General features: G+C 38.8%; 1 pseudogene; it reads right to left on the bottom strand.

The window, feature by feature from the left end:
• Positions 1-9001: 9001 nt before the first annotated feature.
• LOC140846974 (intron Large complex component GCFC2-like) lies at positions 9002-10553 on the bottom strand (annotated as a pseudogene).
• Between the last annotated feature and the right edge of the window lie 4336 nt (positions 10554-14889).

Consider the following 14889-nt stretch of genomic DNA (forward strand, 5'->3'; position numbering starts at 1 on the left):
CTTATTGTAATAAATGTCTATTTTATATATTGTATGATTATTAGGTTATGAAATTTTTGTATTTTATATATCAAACATTCACATAACATTTCAGTTATCTGTATTTTTTACATGTTTACATGTAATTTTTTTGTGTAACATCATAAGTAAAATAAAAGGGGGCAGAGTCTGGAGAGCCTGCAGTTGTAGCAGGTCAACATTTTTATTATTTGTCAACAGCCCAATTCTGGCTGTTCTTAAATTAACATCAAGGAAGCTTGCTCCACTCGGGCCTTTTCTCAGCTGTGTACTCTGCATTCCCAGTTCCCATGCAGCTTGCTGTCCTCTCCCTCTTTGGAGAACCCTCCCCTACACACCACTGTATCTGAAGTAATATACTTCTTGGGGTCACTTCCCACTTTGTACCAGCTTTCTGTTGCAAGTACCAGCATCTGACCTAATATTAAGTATTTCTGGTTTTGGTTTATCATTTGTTCCTCCCCACTGCACCATCAGCCTTATAATGCTTGGACTTGTCTTGTTCTTGCTGTGTCCAAGGTCCCCAGCATGGCACCAGCACAAAGTAGACAGAACAAGCTTATTATTAAATGGGTGAATGAATGCATGCAGTAGCATGGAGGTTGACCAAATGCCCCATACAGTTAGCTATATGTGTGGGGAGGAACTTGGGGATGGAATGTGGGTTGGTTACAGTTACTCTAATTTGCGATTTAATGCCCCTTCCCAGAGCCCAGTGTGCCCAAACTCTAACGCTTCCTCACCCAGCCACTCCATCCTTCCCCTACCCAGTGCATTTGACCCGCAACCTCCCTGAACATCCACAGGGTCAGTGCTGTCTCTTTACTCAGCCTCCCCCAATCATAGCAGACAGGTCATGTAGATCAGGGAGGGACACTAGTAAGGGACCTGCAGTCAGGGGGCCATCCTGGCAACATCAACCGCAGCACTTTGAATCCTCCATCCCACAATATGCTTTCTGCCCTACCCCCTCCACCAGAGGAGCCCCTGGTGGATGAAATCCAGGGAACAAGAGGAAGGTGACAGGGCTAAGGATTCCCATCCCCAGATATCCTGCTGGACAATGGATGTGACACAGTGTGGCAGGTGTCACTGACTAAAGTCAGGTTAAGGCCATGCCTTTTATGGGCACTTGCCCTAATGACAGGATGAGCTGAGCCCTCCACCCTCAACTGCGCTACTGGTCTGCTGTGACTACGAACGATATATCATATCCCACCTCACGTCACCCCACTTATGCCATACACCATACCATACTTATAAAACATTTTACTTCATTCCACAATTTTGTTGAATCTCTTATTGATTTGAAGTATAAATAATGTAACTAATATGAAAATATTTACTGTATGCCTCTAATTATTATGATGCCATGAATAACATACCAACTTTGATGCTAAATCTTGCATCCCTTCTGCTTTCTGCTGTCTTCAGGTTGCTGTTTGCATTACCCTACCTCTAGGGATGATTTTTCCCCCCATGAAATCAGTATAATTGGATTACTCCTTTAGTCATATTATTATAGTACTACTTTAAATTTTATTATAATAACAGACATTGCTATTAAAACAAAACCTGCTGTTCACTGTACCCATCTGTGAAACAGGACAACATAAGCACTGTATTAATGGTATCATTTGAATTATGTTAAAGTTATGAGTATAATTAATGTCAATTCTGAGAATCCATGGTGCCTTACACTCTGCAAAATGACACATTTCTAATGCATTGCTGACTACACTAGTTATTTATTGTGGTGTAACAAATTACCCAAAACTTAATAGTTTAAAACAACCATAAACATAATTTATTCTCAAGTTTCTGAGGTCCAGCAATCTAGGAACACCTTAGCTATGTGGTTCTGGCTCAGGAACTCTCATGAGGTGGCAGTCAAGATGTTACCCAGACTTGCAGTTATCTGAAGGCCGATGGGGCTTGTGGATCTGGGATCTAAGCTAGATCACATTTCTATTGGCAGAAGGCCTTAATTCTTCACCATATGCAACCCACCTTAAAGCTTCTTGAGTATTCACAATATGGTGGCTGGACTGGTTACATTGGTCAGCCCTATTCACTGTGGTAGAGGACTACACAGAAGGCTGAATACCATGAGGCGAGAGATTCATTAAGAGAAATCTTGGAATGTGGCTACTACACTGACATTGTGATTATTTGCATTTACGTTAATATTATCACTGTAATTGATAAGGCTATTAAGAATGATAACAATTTTATAAGCCAAAGGGAAATAGTCCACAAATTCCAGGGTCTCTGTGAAGTAAATGACATGGAAGCCAGTACACAGTGCTGATATGATGATGATGATGATGGCAGGCAAATTTTATTAAGTGTTTGAGTGTACTATTTCTGTTCTAGGCACTTTAACTATAAGCTTGTTTAATCCACACAATAATGCTTAAGATGGACTCAATTATTATTCCCATTATTCCCAGATGAAGAATTCGAGTGATTCAGATCAGCACTTAAGTGGCCCATAGAGCCAATGAAAAGAGTAGCTCCCCGTAGTCCTCTCAAGTCAAAGTCCCCTGTCTTAGCCTGGGCTGCCATAACAAAACACCACAGACTGGGCGGCTTAAACAACAGAAATTAATTTTTTCATGGTTTTAGAGCCTGGAAAGTCCAAGATCAAGGTGCCAGCATGGGTAGGCTCTTATGAGGGCTCGCTCCCTGCCTGAGTGCCCTTTACTTGGTGCATGTGCATGGAGAGAAGGAGCAATTTTGCTCTCTTCCTCTTCTATAAGGCTACAGATTTTATTGGATTAGGACCCCATGCTTATGATCTTATTTAACCGGAATTACCTCCTCAAGCCCTAATGTCCAAATATTGTCATACTGAGGTTAGAAATTCAATATATGAATTGGGGGGGGGGGATACAGTTCAGTCCATAGCACCCTCCAAAAGACAGTGTTTGAAATCTGTGGTTTTAACTACAACCACCAAGGGGGTGGGCAGTGTCTCTGGCCATATGGCTTCTGCATCAGAAAGGCTGGAGTTGCCCTTGCTTCAGGAAGCCTCTTGTATTTCCAATTTGGATCTTTCAGTTTCATTGGAAGAAATCCTTGTTCCAATTGCAGAATAAATTATCTTCTTGGCCAGGCTGGAGACTGCACAGAATCGCTTTTATTCTTCTGCAGTATCATTCCAAAGCCAGGAGAGACAGCTTTAAGTTAGAGCACCTGGCTGCGACCAGGGAGTATTGTCTCACCTTCCAGACCATATACATTGTTTCCTTCAATTGAGTGACTACTTTCTGCTGGTACTTCTGATCCCCAGCACCATCAACTAAGGCTAATGATCAAGGACTCTCCTGCCTGCCTTGTACACAAACTCAGAGAGATCATTGTTACCTCACACAGGTGCAAAAGAGGGTGAAATGCCATTTTCCTGCTTCACAAAGGAAAGTCACAACTATTGGCATCCTGGAGAGGCAGAGAATGCAGAACTCTAGTCTTTAAATGTGCCTCCTCTCGGAGGCTGCCCTCACTCCCCTTTCTTTGAGTGTGTATTTTGCCTTAAATAAAATCTTGCTGCTCAACTTACTGCATTTTGTTCTGCGTTCTTCCAGTGGTGTCTTTGTTACTCTGCTATTTCATTCAGTTTTCTAGATTTAAACACTAGTCTCTCTCCACTCTACTCCAGACAGGGAGGGGCTATGAGATCTCTGAATTGGGCTTGCAAATTCCCATTGCCTGGGTGACTCGGACAAGGCTGTAGCTGTATGATAATGATTTTTAGTAGCCTGCCTGAAAATCTTTTTTCTTTGCTTGGGAAGTTGTCAGAACATAATCTCACTCCATCCAGTGCTCTGTGGTGGGAGGGGCTTAGTTCCTACACCATGCAGATTCAAGTGGACACTGAACTCAAGGTGATCCTGGCTTCAGGAGTTGGCAAGGATTTGCCCTATGCCGAGCAGTTCAATGAACTTTCCTTTCCTCCCTCTGTTCTTCCCTGCACTCTACTGCCTGCACAGCTGCTGCCATTCACTACTACTCTCACTTTAATGAATTCCTTCCTTACCCTTGTCCTACCTGTTTTTCAATTCTTTTTTGATCAGTTATCTTGATCAAGTCATCTTGATCCCCCATCCAGGTTGAGGTTTCACCTAGTGTGCAGGGGGGACTTCCCCAGACACAGCTGCTTGGCAACACACTGACTCAGCAATTCCACTTCAGAAATACATCTTTTAACATATATTTGTATATAAACACTATGCAATGCATACAAGGATAGTCATTTTTTAAAAAGATAAACATGTAAATGCTACAATAAGGGATTATTAACTGTGGTTTATGCCTCCAAGATGATACTTTGCAGCCAGAACATGAGTGAGGAATCTGTGTACTGACACAGAATGAGCAAAATAGATGCTGCTAAAACTAGTAGCTGCCAGGAAGAGGAACTGGGGTTTAAGGACAAATATATGATAGAGACTCACTTTTGACACTTACTCCTCTACATGTTTACAAAATCTGAAAATAAGCAACACTGCATATTACCTATTCTACAGAAATATATTAAATATAGTATTAGTCTTTCAATCAATATGCCATGATCACTTTCTATACTGAGACCCCTTCATGGGAATCACATTTTTCAAGAATTTGTAAAATTTAATTACTTCTGAATAGTCAGTTACCCCAATATCTGTCAATCATTATTACATAAAACTCTGCTTCCTATTCAAGTTTTATGGATGATATCCTCTTCCATGTTTTAAGTTCTTTTTCTATCATCATAAGATGGATGCTTTCCTTATTGATCTCAGCATCCTTAAAACATTTCCTACTAGACAATTCAACTGCCTTCCACAAGTTATCAAAACCAAACATTTTCTACTATTTTAAAAACTCTATTTCCATTGTGATTTTTTTTTTCTTAGGGAACACGTAAGGAATTATTTATTACCTGAAATGCAAATTTTTTTTTTTTGAGAGGGCATCTCTCATATTTATTGATCAAATGGTTGTTAACAACAATAAAATTCAGTATAAGGGGGTCAATGCTCAATGTACAATCATTAATCCATCTCAAGCCTAATTCTCGTCAGTCTCCAATCTTCTGAAACATAACAAACAAGTTCTTACATGGTGAACGAATTCTTACATAGTGAATAAATTCTTACATGGTGAACAGTACAAGGGCATTCATCATAGAAAATTTCGATTTTGATCACGCATTATGACCTATAAACAATCAGGTCAAATATGAATATTCATTTGATTTTTGTACTTGATTTACACGTTGATCCCACATTTCTCCCTCTATTACTATTATTTTCATTGTGATTTTTTTAAACCAATATGCATTCAAAAGTGTTATTTAAAAGTGTGTTTCCAAACATATGGAGACTTTAGCCATGGACTTGTAGTCATATGTTAGAGAACATATTTTTGTATAATTTCAATCATGTGAAACTTATTCAGGCTTGCTTTATGGCTCAAGATATGGGAAACAATTTCTTATATAAAATGCCATTTTGTAGTTTTTAGCTAATCTATATGTTTCTGTTATGTCAGATTTTTTTTTATTTTTATATTTAACAGTTTTGGGTTTTTTTGGTTTTTTTTAGTTTTTTATTAAGGTATTATTGATATACTCTTATGAAGGTTTCACATGAAGAAACAATGTGGTTACTCCATTTACCCATATTATCAAGTCCCCTTCCATACCCCAATGCAGGCACTGTCCATTAGTGTAGTAAGATGCTACAGATTCACTATTTGCCTTCTCTGTGCTACACTGTTATCCCTGCGATCCCCCACACCATGTGTACTAAACACAATACCCCTCAGTCCCCCACCCATCCTCCCACACCCCTCCCCTTTGGTAACCACTAGTTCCTTCTTGGAGTCTCTGAGTCTGCTGCTATTTTGTTCCTTCAGTTTTGCTTCATTGTTATGTTCCACAAATGAGGGAAATCATTTGGCATTTGTCTTTCTCCACCTGGCTTATTTCACTGAGCATAATATCCTCCAACTCCATCCTTGTTATTGCAAATGGTAGGACTTCTTTCTTTCTTATGGCTGAATAGTATTCCAGTGTGTATATATACCACTTCTTTTTGATCCATTCAGCTACTGATGGACACTTAGGTTGCTTCCATATCTTGCCTATTGTAAATAGTGCTGTGATAAACATAGGGGTGCCTATATCTTTTTGAATCTGAGAAGTTGTATTCTTTGGGTAAATTCCAAGGAGTGGGATTCACAGGTCAAATGGTATTTTATTTTTAGTCTTTTGAGGAACCTCTATATTGCTTTCCACAATGGTTGGACTAGTTTACATTCCCACCAGCAGTATAGGAGGGTTCCCCTTTCTCTGCATCCTTGCCAGCACTTGTTGTTCTTAGTCTTTTCGATGCTGGCCATCCTTACTGGTGTGAGGTTATATCTTATTGTGGTTTTAATTAGCATTTCCCTGATGATTGGTGATGTGGAGCATCTTTTCATGTGTCTGTTAGCCATCTGAATTTCTTCTTTGGAGAATTGTCTCTTCATATCCTCTGCCCATTTTTCAATCAGGTTATTTGCTTTTTGGGTGTTGAGGCATTTGAGTTCTTAATATATTTTGGATGTTAACCCCTTGTTAGATACGTCGTTTACAAATATATTCTCCCATACTGCAGGATGCCTTTTTGTTCTGTTGATGGTGTCCTTTGCCATACAGAAGCTTTTTAGTTTGATGTAGTCCCACGTATTCATTTCTGCTGTTGTTTCCTTTGTGCGAGGAGACATGTTCAGGAAGAAGTTGCTCATGTTTATATTAAGGAGATTTTAGCCTATGTTGTCTTCTAAGAGTTTTATGGTTTCATAACTTACATACAGGTCTTTCATCCATTTCGAGTTTACTTTTGTATATGTAGTTGGACAGTAATCCAGTTTAATTCTCTTACATGTTGGTGTTTCATGCGTATAGTCTTATCGCCAAACCCTTACTAAACATTTAAAGAAGAAATAATACTAATTCTAAAACAAACTCCTCCAGAATGGGACTACTTCACAAGTCGTTCTGAGTCACCATTATCATGATTTCAAAATCAGACAAAGACATTACAAGAAAAGACTAATTTCCCTTATGACCATAATTTTTAAAATTCTAAACAAAATTTTAGCAAATCAAATCCAACTATGTGTAAATATTTAATAAACCACGATGAAGTGGTGTTTTATCCCAGAAATTCAATGTTGGTTTATACTTCAAAATTCATCTTTAAAATTGTTCCTGTTAATAGAAAAATCAAATCAATATATTAGTTAAAACCAAGTGACTATGTCAAGAGATGCATAAAAAGCACTTGAAAAAATCTAACATATTTCTCATGTAAACTCTAAACAATGAGATGAAGAATACAATGAAACTTTCTCAATCAGATCAAGGACATCTACAAAAAACCTACAGCTAACATCATTTCAAATGATGATTGTATGCTTTTTCACTAACAGGAGAACAAGGCAAGGATGTCTACTCTCACTGCTTCTATTCTAGTATTGTATTGTAGGTACTAAGCAATACAGTAAGGCAAGATTAAAAGAAAAAAGTAACCAGAATTAAAAATAATTAGACTCTCTCTTCACAAATGAGGAAATCCTATCAGTTACACAAAAAATTTAATGAGAGTTTAGCAAAGTCAATTTTATTTCTTACCAAATCAGCTGTACTCCTTAAACTAGCAACAATTGGATATTAAAACTAAAAAAGATAAGTTTTTAAAAATAGCACCAAATATGAGATAATTAAGTGAATAAATCTGACCCAAAATATGTAAGACCTGTACACTGAAAGCTACTGAACACTGTTGAAATTAAAGAACATCTAAATAAATATATGTACATCAATAGACATCATATTCATGGGTTAGAAGACACAATGTTCCTAAGATGTCATTTCTGCCCCAACTGGTCTATAATCAAGACAACCCCAATCAAAATCCCAGCAGCCTTCTTATAGAAATTGCTGAGTTGACTCTAAAATTTATATGGAAATGCAAAAGACTTAGAATACTCAAAACAACTTTGAAAATGAACAAAGTTGTAGGACATATTTCCTGACTTTAAAGTGTATGTGATGGCAATATAGATTGTGGAATTGCCCTCACGACAGATAATCAAACAGATTAATGGAACAAAATACAGAGTCCAGAAATAGGCCCATACACACATGATCAATTGAAGTTTTACAAAGGTACAAGGAAGTCCATTGGAGAAAGTATAGTCAGGTCAACAAATGGTATCGGAACAACCAGATATTCACAGTAAAAATATTCCCTTCCATCCATATCATTGCACTATTTGAAATTTATCCTAAGATGAATATGGATACAACTACCTTCATTCCTTTCTCCCCTGCCCCTACCTGTCTTTCTTTATTTCAAGAATGGACACTCAGTTACCATATAATCAATGCAATTACTAGTCTACTTGAGATGTCACATTGAAGGAATACGAAATCTTATGTTTTTGGATCTATTTCCAGATTACATACCCAGTTCACTCTGGTCCATTGGTCAGTTTATGCATCAGTATATTTTTTAATTAGGGCCAGTACTACCTCATTAATCTATTTTTTCAGAGTTAACTGTCTATTCTTTTTTTTTTTTTAACTAAAAGATATCTTTATGGTTCTGGACAGAAGACTCGCCAAAGTGAAAACAGCTATAGGCTTTTTCTTCAAGTTCACACAAATGGAAAAGGTCCAAAGAATCAAAGGGAAATATGTTAAACTCTTACTGCCCCTTTGTGCTTAATTACTACAACCACCACAGAATCAGGAGGGGCAGCCTCTCATGACATGAGATGGTAAAACCTCATAGAGGGAATGGAAGTATAGAGTTTATTTTTTGGCAAATCCTTCTCTCCATTACTGGGAATAAAGGAGAGGTACCTGCTTCTCCCCATCCCCAAGCAAAGGAGCTGAGTGTGACTGTATTAAAGTCTCATTTTAGTATTTTCCTATAAAGTTTACTCAAACTTCTTTAATTACTGACTTAAGATGGTCTAGGTGGTGTTCTTCTATGAAGGATTCTGCTTGTTTCAAAGCTTTTATTTTCACCATATAATAATTTATTTGACTTCAGTCCTGAATTCACTTCTAGATAACCTGTGTGCATATTGCAATAAAAAATGGATGAAGTTTTCTAGCTGGGGAATAGATGTTCTCACGGCGGAATTTTTGAATCAATTTTCTGGTAAATAGGCTGTTATCTTTTCTCATCATTTCTTCTTTTGCTTTTAAGTTCAGAAAGGACTCCCTCACCATCAGATAGTCATTTATCTTCTCAGTACAGTATTTCAGTTTCACTTTTTACACTTAAGTCTTTACTTCACCTGGCTGCACTTTTGACAACATCTGGTCCTGGTGCGGCATTAAGAGCTATAATAAGGTAACGATTTAGCAGCTTCACTAGTCCTAGCTCTTGCAAGGTGTCATCTGGGAGGAGTTCATTCCAAAGAAGAATGTTGCCAAAGAGCTTTAGATCTGACCAGAACTGTCTTTCTTGGAACTTTGAATGTGGTGATGTTTTGTTGTCCACAGCGCTCTTTGGATATAGAGGAATAAAAATACCATCTTCTATTGCCTTCTTCATTCTTAAAACATGGATGAAAGTAAATCCTATTTGCCTTTACTAATTTCATTTTCACAAGTGGAATGTTCCAGCATTAAACTTCTTGTCTGTGAGGTTGACAAGGGATCCCAAATGCATTCTACGAAGTCTGTAAGTCGAGGAATAATTGTTTTGTTGATGATAGCAGACAAGATTTTCTTATCAGAACTATGTCTGAGTCTTCCATACTGCTGTCCATAAATTCTTCTACAGATGTGAACCACGGCATCTGTTTTATATGGAGTCAAACTTAAGAGTTGATGCCAATCAATCAGCTGAACTCTGATTACGGGATTTAAAAGCTTCGGTATGCATAAACTAATAAAAGCTTCATAATAAAACTCAGGAAACTTTTCTCACCATTGTTGAAATTTCAACAAAATATTCTGGATATTACAAAAATTATCCTGCACATCTTCAAAAATTTTCTTAAGGTCCCGTAAAATGTCACCTTGACTTTTTTGGAACTCAATCGTGTCAGCTGACGATAGTTCATCATCACTGGATGTCCTTTCCTGATGATCACAATTCCCAGAAAGGGCTCTTGTGAGTCTTCTTTGGGCTTTTCAGTGGAAGAAGCAGCATCAGTCTTCGCACAAAGAGTGACTCGGCGGCCCAGCTCCGGCCGACTTCCAGCGCTGGACTACGTTTCCCAGTGGCCTTCGCGGCTGGAGTGCTGTTCCGGAATCAGCCGCCTTCTGGCCAGAGGAGCCTCCTTTAGTGAAGCTCCTCAAGACAGGGTTAAGGTCCTGTGTAGGACCTCAGTGCAGACGTCCAGACCCGAGGTCTGCACCAGGTGGAAGTGACAGAACAAGCAGTGGAAGGATCCTGTGTCCGAGACTTAAATGCTCCAGAACGTTTGTCTCTCTTAACTGTAACATTTACTCTCTTTGTATTTGTGTAGCTTCTCATCGATTTAGATATGCCATTTTATTTCTTACTCCGTGTTGCATTTTTCCTTTTTCTCTCTTTCCTTTTTATTGGATTGGCTTGTTTTTATTATTCCAGCTATTCCCTTTACTAATTTGTAGGTTCTTTTAGTCATTACTCCAAGAATTTCTTGTCATACTTATCAAAGTACAAACATCAATATGTTGACAGGCAGTCCAATCCAGGGAGATGTCCCTGCATGCTTGGTGAGACCTCAACCCAGGAGAGGGTTCTTGGCTTTTCATGAAGAAAGAATTCATGAACAGGTTGGACTAGTGTAGGTAAGAAAATAATTCATTCAAGTGAGAGTAGCCGGGAATGTCAGCAGGCTGCAGGTGGCAGAGAGCAAGGAAGAACAGAGGGAGGAAAAGAAACTTCATTGAACTGCTGGGCATAGGGCATATCCTTGCCAACTCCTTAAGCCAGGGTCATCTGGTATCTAGTGTCCACTTGAATCTGCACAGTGTGGGAACTGAGCCCCCACTACCCGAGGATATGGGGGAGCCACAGAGCACTGGATGGAGTGAGATCATGTTCTGACAACTTCCCAAAGCAAAGAAAGGAAATTTTCAGGCAGGCTACTAACAGCTGCAGTCCTGTCTGGTTCATCCAGGTGATGGGAACTTCCAAGCCCAATTGAAAGATCTCAGTAGCCCCTCCTTACTTGTCTGTAGTAGAACTGAGACAGAATGAAGACTTGTGCTTAAGTCTAGAAAAGTGAATGAAATAGCAAAAGTAACAAAGACACCACTGGGAGAGTGCAGACACAAAACACCATTGAGCAGTGAGAAGGCTTTAAGGCATAAAGTACACAATTGAAGAAAAGGGAGTGTGGGCAGTCTCAGGGAGGCACACTCAGGAGTTTAGGATTCTTTCCTTCCTAATTACAACACTTAAAATAGAATTCGTGCCTCATACCGAATTTACCGAGTATCATAATTCCTCCAAGTGGTAAAGATACCTCAAGACAAATGCTGGGCATAGAAGCCACAGGGCATAAATATGCAAAGAAGTAAAAAGCTAACCTTTTAAAAAAATATGGCTTCTCTCTTACTTACCAACTTTACATTTTTCTGTATGGCCCCGGAAGATGACTGGTTAGCCAGAGACGGGTAAGATACCTCAAGGGAGGAACAACCTAAGACAGGCACAGTCGCAGGGGGGCCATCAGGTGAGAAACTGGGGATCAACAGAGGTGAGGCTTAGAACCTCACCCCCCGTGTTCTGAGAGAAATCTTCTGCATCCGTGGATGTTTTATTGCCCGTGTCTAGCTTGGATTAACACATAGTCTACAGGCACACACCTGATCATCTACATTTGCTCTCTTACAACACTAAACTATGTTTTCTACCTGTATCTTGCATCTACCTACCACTGCAGCATTTTATTAAAAATAATAAAGAGAGAAATGTGGTATCCACATATAAATCAAGTATAAAAATCAAACGAATATTCATATTTGAACTGATTGTTTATAGTTCATAATGTGTGATCAAAACCGAAAGTTTCTGTGATGACTGCCCTTGTACTGTTCACCATGTAACTTATTCACTATGTAAGAATTTGTTCTCCATGTAAGAACTTGTTCGTTATGCTTCAGAAGATTGGAGACTGACGAAAATTAGGCTTGGGGTGGATTAATGATTGTTCATTGAGCATTGACTCCCCTATACAGAATTTTATTGTTGTTAACAACCATTTGATCAATAAATGAGAGATGCCCTCTCAAAAAAAAAAAAAAAAAGGTACAGACTTCCAATTGTAAAATAAATAATAACCGGGATGTAATGTATAGCATAAGGAATATAGTCAAAATATTGTAACAATTTTGTATGGTGACAGCTGGTAGCTAGAATTATCATGTATATAAATGTTGAATCACCTGAAACTAATGTAATACTGTGTGTCAACTACCCCTCAATAAAAAATAATTATCTACAAAAAAAAAAGTTTAGGATTCTGTCTTTTAAGGATTTCAAGGATGGTGCAAAGGGCAGGGGAGGTAGAATTGACTTGTGGTCTCATGATGTCTATCTTTGGTGAGAGACATTATGTCACCATCCATAATCAGTCCTCTAGATATTCTGTAAAATAAGCTTAACACAAGGAATTTATTGATGCTGTTTTTCTTCAAGATAGTGGTTATGTTGGGGGTTGAGTTTATTCTCCTCAGTTCTTGTCCCCACTGCAACAAAGAATTGAAGGACAGAGACACAGTAGTGAAGCAGCATGAAAGTTTATTTGAATACACTCTAAAGGAGGAGCAGGCTAGAGTCAGGTAAAGGCAGGTTTATTTGATTATACTCCAGGGGAGGAGAGGGCCAGAGTCAAGGGAAACAAAGGCAGGCTGCTTACTGTGAGGTGACTTTTTATGATGGAGTTTTTGGCAAGGCAGAGAAGTCCTTGAGTGATATTCTTTGGCCTTGGGAGCTTGATTTGATTGGAGGATTGAAGATGGGCTGCTCTGACATTTTTATCTGGGGATTACCTGTGCACTTCAAGTCACCGGCTTTATTTACATAATCCTCTGAGTTGCAGCTTGCTCTCTGACCTTATCTGATAACTGCCTGAGTTCTTGGTGGGCCCCACCCTCTTTTCATCCCGCTCATATCTCTTTCTGCCTAACAAATCTATATATGTACCAATGCTAAAAATATATTATATATATATATTGCTAAAAATTGTTCTGTATCTCATAAATATTTTGCATATTTAAAGAAACTAAGAGGCCAATATGTAATTACAGTTTGTTATATTAACTTTCAAACTTACCATTTCTGGTTTTATTTGTCCCAGTGGATTTGAGTGACTGTCTGGTGACATATCTGTACTCTTTTCTCCCACTCACATCCTTTTTTGCAGTTACTGTTAAATATATTACATTGTTGTATTTTACAGGACCAACAATATAATTTTGTAAATACTGTTTTATACAACTGCTTTTTAAATGGTCAAGAGAAAAAAGAATAAATATACATTATATTGACATTTAATCATTGCTTTGTTTTTTTTTGTGTGTGTGGGGATTCCAATGAATGTCTAGGGTCTCTTGCAATCAGCCTGAGAAATTTCCTTCTGTATTTCTTGTAAGGCAGGTCTGCTGGCAATGAATTTCCCCCCACCCCCTTTTTTTTTTGTTGGGGGTGGGGAGAGTGTCTTTATTTCACTTTCATTTTTGAGATTCTCAGCTGAGGGGTTTGAGAATGTTTAAGTCTTTGAGTATGTCGTCCTGTTGCATTATGACATCCATTGTTTCTGAGCCATTGGAGTGTTGCCTTTAAAAGTTCCCATCTCTCTTCCAGATTTAATGCAGGCCCTAGCACAGATTCCTGTCTCTCTTCCAGGGGGTAGTTTCCTTTTCTGTTCCTCTCCTTCAGATGGGTTTCCACCATTTTCCTCAGTCTATAATCCTGTCATACTTCTTGCAGATTAAGGCCTTTGCAACACAAGAGATGAGTCCGGTCAGATTTCGGCTGCAGCTGCTGTCCCTCTTCCTGAGACCTCATCCTGGAGGAAGCTTTCTCTTCCTTCTCCCTGATCTTCCTGTGGGAGGGGCGTCCTGGTGGGGTTTCCTGGAGGAAAGGTACATAGGAGAGTGTGAAACTCCTTGTGTCTGTGGCCCCTCGGTCCTTCACACTCTTGCAATAAGCCACACTTGGCCTACAGCAGTTCATTAAAAATTTCTAGGTAACATTTTTTACTAGTTTATGTGGCATTCAGTGTCATTTGTCCCAGGAATCAAATGCTTACGTCTTCTTTCTCCCTGAAGAGGTCTGTCTTATTCAGCAGATTTCAGGTTAGTTGTTTGCACTGTGAGTTTAGTTCTCTGATAGTTTCAGGAAAACTCATGAATCTGCACTGTTCCCAGATTTTTTCTTGTAAATATAAGAGCTATGCTCTTTCCAGCTCCCTGTATCTCCAAGCTTAAACGGAAACATGTCTTCCTGTTTTAAATACATAAACCTTTAACTTATCACTTGGATTTAGGCACTCAGAGCAGAATGTATGTGTAAGCGCTTTTTTGGCAACCCTCTATGACCTTCACCTCTTGCTTCCCATCAAAATGTTTTCTATCTTCAGAAATTCGAAAACCTTAAATGCACTGAGGGGAGCATAAAAATCTCACTAGGTATAATTATTTGCAGGTTCTGTGGGTAAAATTGCAATATATCCAGAATCTCTTGCCTGGCTTTAGGGCATCCATGTCAATAGGTGTTTCCTAGGGGTGGAGAGAAGTAGCCATCTCCATATCAATAGGTATTTACATGGGTGAGCTGAGGACTTATCCGGACTGGAGAGATCCAGTGGCGCTTTCTC

The sequence above is a fragment of the Manis javanica genome, chromosome 17, assembly GCF_040802235.1.
Source record: "Manis javanica isolate MJ-LG chromosome 17, MJ_LKY, whole genome shotgun sequence".
Classification (NCBI taxonomy): Eukaryota; Metazoa; Chordata; class Mammalia; order Pholidota; family Manidae; genus Manis; species Manis javanica.